Below are 6,867 nucleotides of genomic sequence, written 5' to 3' on the forward strand. Positions count from 1 at the left end.
AAACACAATAACATTTTAAATTCCTTCATAATCTGATACTAGGGTAAAAATATAAAAATTATCTTTTATTTAATTTACATTAAATACTAAGCATATTTAATATACTCACAGGTATTTTATACTTTTTTGTATTTATCCTTTGATATTTTCTACAAATACTATTTGTTACACAATCATTTAATTATTATTTGAAATACCCAAATTATTACATATTAAGCACATGTGAAAATATGAATATTCATTTTACTTTCACTTATGTTTAATAAATTATCGCATTGATTCTTATTTTAATTATTTTATATAAATTACACAATATAAAATGTTTTGTGCAAGCTGAATGTTATATAATTACTGTAAATATAAGAATTTTTGCTATAGGTAATACAAGTGTCACTTCATTTTCTTTAGTAAAAGTCAGTCTATTCATAAAATTTCTCATCCAGGTCAACATTAGAAGCAGATTAACAATTATAAGGAAAAAGGTTTTACTATTTTGAGATTATGCTCAGAAATATGCTTAAATTATTTTAATTAGCATCTAATTTATTCAAACCTATTTTAATAAGAAATAAAGAAAATTTCGGGGTTTTTTTGCTTTTGTTACTTTTATGCTAGCTTACCCCCCTTTTGCTTTACGTGATGTTACTGTCAGATAACTGCATTTATATAAATTACTTTGTATAAATTCAACACTTTTGATTGAAAAACAGCTATAAATTTTGACGTTTTAGCATACAGCATATTCGACATATACACGAAATATAAATAATACTGATGAAATTAACAAATGCATTTCCACCAACATTGCCAAAGAAATAAAGACATTTACCAACATGTAAACAATGATTTAAAAGGCAACTAACCTCCTGTTAGAAGCCAAGCTGCTGTTGTGAGGCGATGTCATTGCGGGCTTTGAGAGGATGGCTGCCTTCTCAAAAGCAACAATGGAGAACTACAACCAGAATGAAAGAAAAAATAAAACCATCATCAATGACATCTATATTCAGCAAGATTATCCTTCCAAACTGAGAATGAAATAAAACACATTCACATAAACAAACCTGAGACAATTTGTCTGTTGACAATCTAATTCACGTTGCTACCGGAAGTTTTTCTGGCTGAAGGGAAGTAACACGTGATAGAAACTGGGAGCCAATGAAATATGTGGAAAGAACACTGAGCGAAGGGCTAAGATGGCGCCCTCCATTGGTGGCAGTTGGTAATGGCAGTTGATTGGAATTTCAGCCCAGAAATTTATATCGCCTCAAAACCACTGCATTCCATTGATTAAAGAGTTTGAGTTTGACCCAGAATCCTTAGAAGAACCATAAACTTTATTTATTGAATGAAAAAAGTATCAAAGAATATGTGGACATGTTTCAACCTGACTCGGATAAAAATCCAATAGAGGAACTTAATATGAATAATAAAAAATGTTTAATAAACACAGAAGTATGCACAAAAGTAAAAATAGAGAAACAAAAAGAGACGGGACATAGAAAATGAAGGGCACTTAAAGTTGACATTTTAAAGCAAACTATATTAATAGTAACTAAATGTAAAAAGACCTAAACATTCCAATTAAAAGTGGAGATTGTCAGATTAGATTAGAAAAAAAACCAACAAAAACTAAGTCCCAATTATATGCTATTTACATGACACACAACTTATATTTAAAGATACGGTTAGGTATAAAATAATGATATAAAAAATATAACAAAAGTAAGCACAAGAAAGCTGGAATGGGTAAACTGATGCTAGACAAAATAAACTTTAAGAAAAGAAGTGTAACTAGAAATAAGAAGGAATGTTTTATTTTGATTAAAAGATCCCTTTAACAGGCATACTACAAACCTAAATATTTGGGTGCCTTATAAAAGAACTTCAAATACATTAAACAAAACCTGTCGTTTTCATTTCCAGTTCCCTGCTAAATTCTTTTTTTTTTTTTTTTTTTGGATATATGTAACATTTTAAATTTTATATCTGGTAACTCTATTATACAGTTATCTGGTGTATCTATTTTTATCTGTTGTACTAGTTGTCTTTTTTAAAATTTTCTTTATTTTTTAAAAAAGATTTTATTATTAAGTAATCTCTACACCCAACGTGGGGCTCAAATTCACAACCCTGAGATCAAGAGTAGCACGCTCCACCAGCTGAGCCAGCCAAGGCACCCTTCAGCTGGGTTTTCGTCACATTTTTTTCTCATACTTTTCCTAGTCATTTTTACTTGTGTGTCAGAAATAGTATATGAAAATTACAGAGATAATTCAAATTTAATTGTACTCTGGCTGCAACTAACAGCACAGCACTACCATTTCCAGACATCTTTGATGTAATCAGAGACTCCAATAACTCAAAGTCAGGCTTTAGGACTTGGTTAGAATTGGTTGATTTCAGTTTCACTATAGCTTCCAAACCACAGCCTTCAGTGTCCCACCCAAACCCTACCGAATTTACATCCATTCCATCTCCCACCACAAAAAGACCATGATTAGTGACTCCTGAACTTTGTTCTCCCTGTATTCTGGTGAACTTACTGGAAGTTAGTTTTGTTTAATGCCCAGTCTCTAAGTAAGTTCCCGGAACCTGTAGACTTCTCAAAATGAAAGACACTTAAAATGCTGAGTTCACTTCTGTGGATTTTTACTCTAATATTTATTTGCCTTGCTAGTTTTCCAATCTTTCTCTTCTTCTCTCTCTGTTCTAGTTTCTCAGGTTGTACTCAGAGGAAAGATGGTCTGATTTACCCAGTCTATCTTGATCAGAAGAGCTCCATAATACAAATGATTACAATATTCAAGCTACAGATCTTCATATGCTGCTGACAGCTTGATCAGAGATTATGATTTCTTTCGTACAACTCCCTTGAATTCCTTCAGATTTTTGTTAAGTCCTAGCATCATGATTTTGTTTCATCAATACGTGCTAATACAGGAACCTATGCATACATGAATCTGTAAACAGACCTTATTTACTTGATGCTTTTTTTTACTAGGTAATAGATCTATAACACTAGTAGATAGTAGCAGATAGTAACAGATCCATTGCTAGTGGAGATCATGTATTCTAAAATAAATGGCTTATTTTCTTAATTTTATATTAATTGGCTTTATGGATAAAAGCCACAAACTATAGAACACCATAAAAAATATACTTTGTTTATGAAAATGTCGGCTACCAGCAATGGAGAAGAGCATATCTCAGCATAACCATCCTGCTGAGAAAATCTAGAAAAACTGGAAAAATTATCAAAGACATTTGTTTGAAGGCAGAATCCAAAGTGACAAAATCTGAAGAAGAATTGCTCAGGTGGTGAGAATTGCTGTTTTTGTTTTTTCCCCCTTGTTTTTCTATTAGTTTCAGAGATAGGTGAGTTAAATTCTCCCACTGTGATTATTTGTCTAACATCTCCTTCTAGTTCTGTCACTTCCTGCTTTGTAAAATGAGGCTATATTATTATCTAAGTATAAGGTCAGGATGTTTACGACTTTCTCTTGGATTTAGCCTCTTATTATATTGAAATAAGCCTATTTTCTCCTAATAATACTTTCTTCCCTTAAATCTACCTTGTCCAATATAAGAATAAAAAACCAACTTTTCTCTGCTTAACTGTCATATTGTACATTTTTTCCCATTCTTTTTCATAGGCCAATGTGGTTCACTTTTAAGATTATATGTATTTTTTTTGACGACCTTTAACTTTTAAAATGGAGTAGTCTGTTTATATTTAATTTAATACCTGGCATACGTGGATTTGTATCTTCCAAAATATCCTTTCTTGTGTTTGTTCTTTAGGATAGGCTGAGTAGAAAACAACCAAAAGAAAAACCGAAGAAAGAACAAGAACAAAAAACCCAGGCACTATAAAATCTTATGGAGAAAAAAATTTACGGAACTACAACATTAAACTTGAAAACTTGGTATACCATCATAAAAAGTTAGAAAAGGCCCTGAATGTGGGAAATCATTTGAAGGACCATTAAACACATGTCTTAGTCAAAAATTGTGTCACATTTTAATAGCAACGGCGATTTATGTACATCCCTCTAATTATTTACAAGCTTGCTTCATTTAAATAGATGTCTTTTCAATTTTATGTCAGAAGTTATTTTAATTACAGTGAAATCAATATTTAAGATTCTCAGTGCAGCAGATCATGCTGGGTTGTCACTGCCACTGCCGACATCACACAGGCTCCTCAGGTCTCAATGAGGCTGGGTGATGCTCCAGAATGGGAAATAAGCCAATTTGGGAGCAGACTGGATCCAGCTTCATTCAACATTACTACCAGTTCTTTAATAATGACAGAATGCAAAGAGGTGCCATTTATATTGACACATCATGCCTCAGGTGGGAAGGACAGCAATTCCAGGGGAAAGCTACCATTGTGGAGAGATTGTTCAGCCTTCTGTTCCAGAAAATCTAGCACAGCATCATGGCGCAGGATCATTAGCCCATGCTAGATAGCTGCATCATCACCAGGGTCGTGGACCAGCTCAAGGCTGATGAAAACCCCACGATGGGATTCCCCCAGATATTCCTATTAAAGAACATCAAGGATGCTTGAGTTTGCACCAATGACATGCTCAGGCTTGCCCTGCACAACTTCAGCTGACCTCCTCTCCTCTCATCTAGGTACGCACACTGTTTTCCCCTCTGTTCTCCTTTCTGTACCATTCATACTCCTCCAGATGTTCCAAATATCATACACAAATGAGCAGCACTGTGGTAGGAGCAGGTGCAGTGTGCTGCTATTACTGAGGTATTCTGCATGATGTGTGGATGCTAGGCTAGTTGCACCTGCACAGGAGAAGTCTGTGTTGTACCAGGGCATGCCTTGGAAACACTTAAATAACACAAAAGGTTGTCTTCTTCTTCTTTTTTTTTTTTTTTGTCTACTGACAAATTGCTCTAGTTACCCAAAGAAGTGAAGGAGAAAGCAGCTGACTCACCACTCACATACTGATTTGTTCAGATGTTTCAATGCCTCATGATACAACAAAACCATGAAAATTTTCTTAACAAAGTAAATAAAATTCTCATAGATGGATACTTTAAGAGCATAATACTGCAATCAGTTTCCACTACAGAAACCACCTGCAGGATGACCATCTTTAAAGTGGGTTGCCTAATGTATATGAACCTTATTGTAGATAGTCCTACTGGACTATGAGACAATTTCTCTAGATGAAAGTTAACTCATTTCATTTAAGAATTTTTATATGTCAGCAGATCAGATCCATTATTTTAAGTACAATAATATTTTCACGCTCACTCTTCACTACAACTCTAATATAATTAACTTTACTAAGCCTCCTTTCATTTTAAAGCAATTCTAGAATGGGAGCCCATTCATTTATAATATTAGCTTTATTAACATCTTTTTTAATATAATAAATCTAGCTATGTAAGAGTTGTTGATTCCATGGAGGCAATGCTGAGTTTTGTTCTGATCTTGACAATAAAATACTACAATTTAATTTTAAGTTAATTTCTATTTAAATATGGAGCTACTGGTATCAACATTCATCTAATAATAGATTTGGCTGCTTCTAAATAATAAGATTTTTAGGTTTAGATTTTTTTTAATCCAAAGGAGAACTACCTTATAATTCATTTGTTTCATCCAGAGGCTTTACACAATGACATCACCATACTTTTAGAATAGGAATGATATTTATCAAGATTATAAAAAGCAAAAGAATTTTTATTTCTCTTAACTATTAAAAATATGGAATGCACAGAAGTAGAGATTTTCATATGAGGCATGTGGAATTATATATTATGTATCTACTGTAAGTACCTTTTAAGTGAAGAGAGATATAGAAATTTCAAATACTATGACAGCTTTAAAAATGAGTTCATGACTTATCTGAGTGCTGTATTCAAAAGCCTCCAATACAAATGAGAGAAAACAACTAAAATAAAACAAAGAGCTAAGGTTTTAATATTTTAAAAATATATAAATGTATATTCCAGTTACTAACGGGGGTTCATGAGTCCAATGATAAATATGAATGATCTGCTAGCATTCCAAATCAGGCCCTGATAGTTCTGCTGGTATTATATGTACCATCAGTGATATCCTTATTATCCTAAAGAGGCTGCTAGTGCCATATCTTCTAGCAGAAAATGTGGGTGTCATTAGAGTCTTTGAAAATACATATGGACACAATTGGGTATTGGGATTTTGCAGGTCTCTGTATATGAAAAAATAACTGGATTCTGTGGTAGAAGTATGGTCTAGCATCAGGAAACAAATGGTTAAAAAGAAAGTACAGAAAAAATTTAAGATTAAACTAATGGATATATATTTATTAATTTATGATTTAATGGAGCTTCTAATTTGTGCTAGACTTGATGGAAGGAAAAGCAATATATATAGATATCTATATCTATCTATATATATCTCTATCTATCTATATCTATCTATCTATCTATCTATCTCACCAAAAGAAGTTGCAAAAATAGTACACAGAGTTTCTTTATCTTTATACAGTTTCGCTGAATAGTATTATCTTATATAACCATAGTGCTATTGCCAGAACCTGGGAATTATCACTGGTAGAGTACTACTAACTAATCTACAAAATTTAATCAAATATCGCCAAATGTCACATTAATGTCCTTTCACTACTCCAGGATCCAATTCAGAATGACACACAGCATTTAGCTGTCATGTCTTCCAACCTGGGGAACTGTCATGGCCTTGACACTTTTGAAGAGAACTGGCCAATTATTTTGTTGAATTTTCCTCAATTTGGATTTGTGATGTTTCTTCATGATGAATTCCAGTTATACATATTTTGACAAGAACGCTACAGAAGTAAAAGTGAGTTCTTCTCATTACATCACGTCAAG

The 6,867-nt window shown here is 32.9% G+C and overlaps 1 pseudogene; it reads left to right on the top strand.

Annotated features, from left to right (window-relative positions):
* The first annotated feature begins 4,237 nt into the window (after positions 1–4,237).
* Positions 4,238–4,621, top strand: LOC113265796 (nuclear transport factor 2-like; annotated as a pseudogene).
* Positions 4,622–6,867: the final 2,246 nt, after the last annotated feature.

The sequence above is a fragment of the Ursus arctos genome, chromosome X (assembly GCF_023065955.2).
Source record: "Ursus arctos isolate Adak ecotype North America chromosome X, UrsArc2.0, whole genome shotgun sequence".
NCBI lineage: Eukaryota > Metazoa > Chordata > Mammalia > Carnivora > Ursidae > Ursus > Ursus arctos.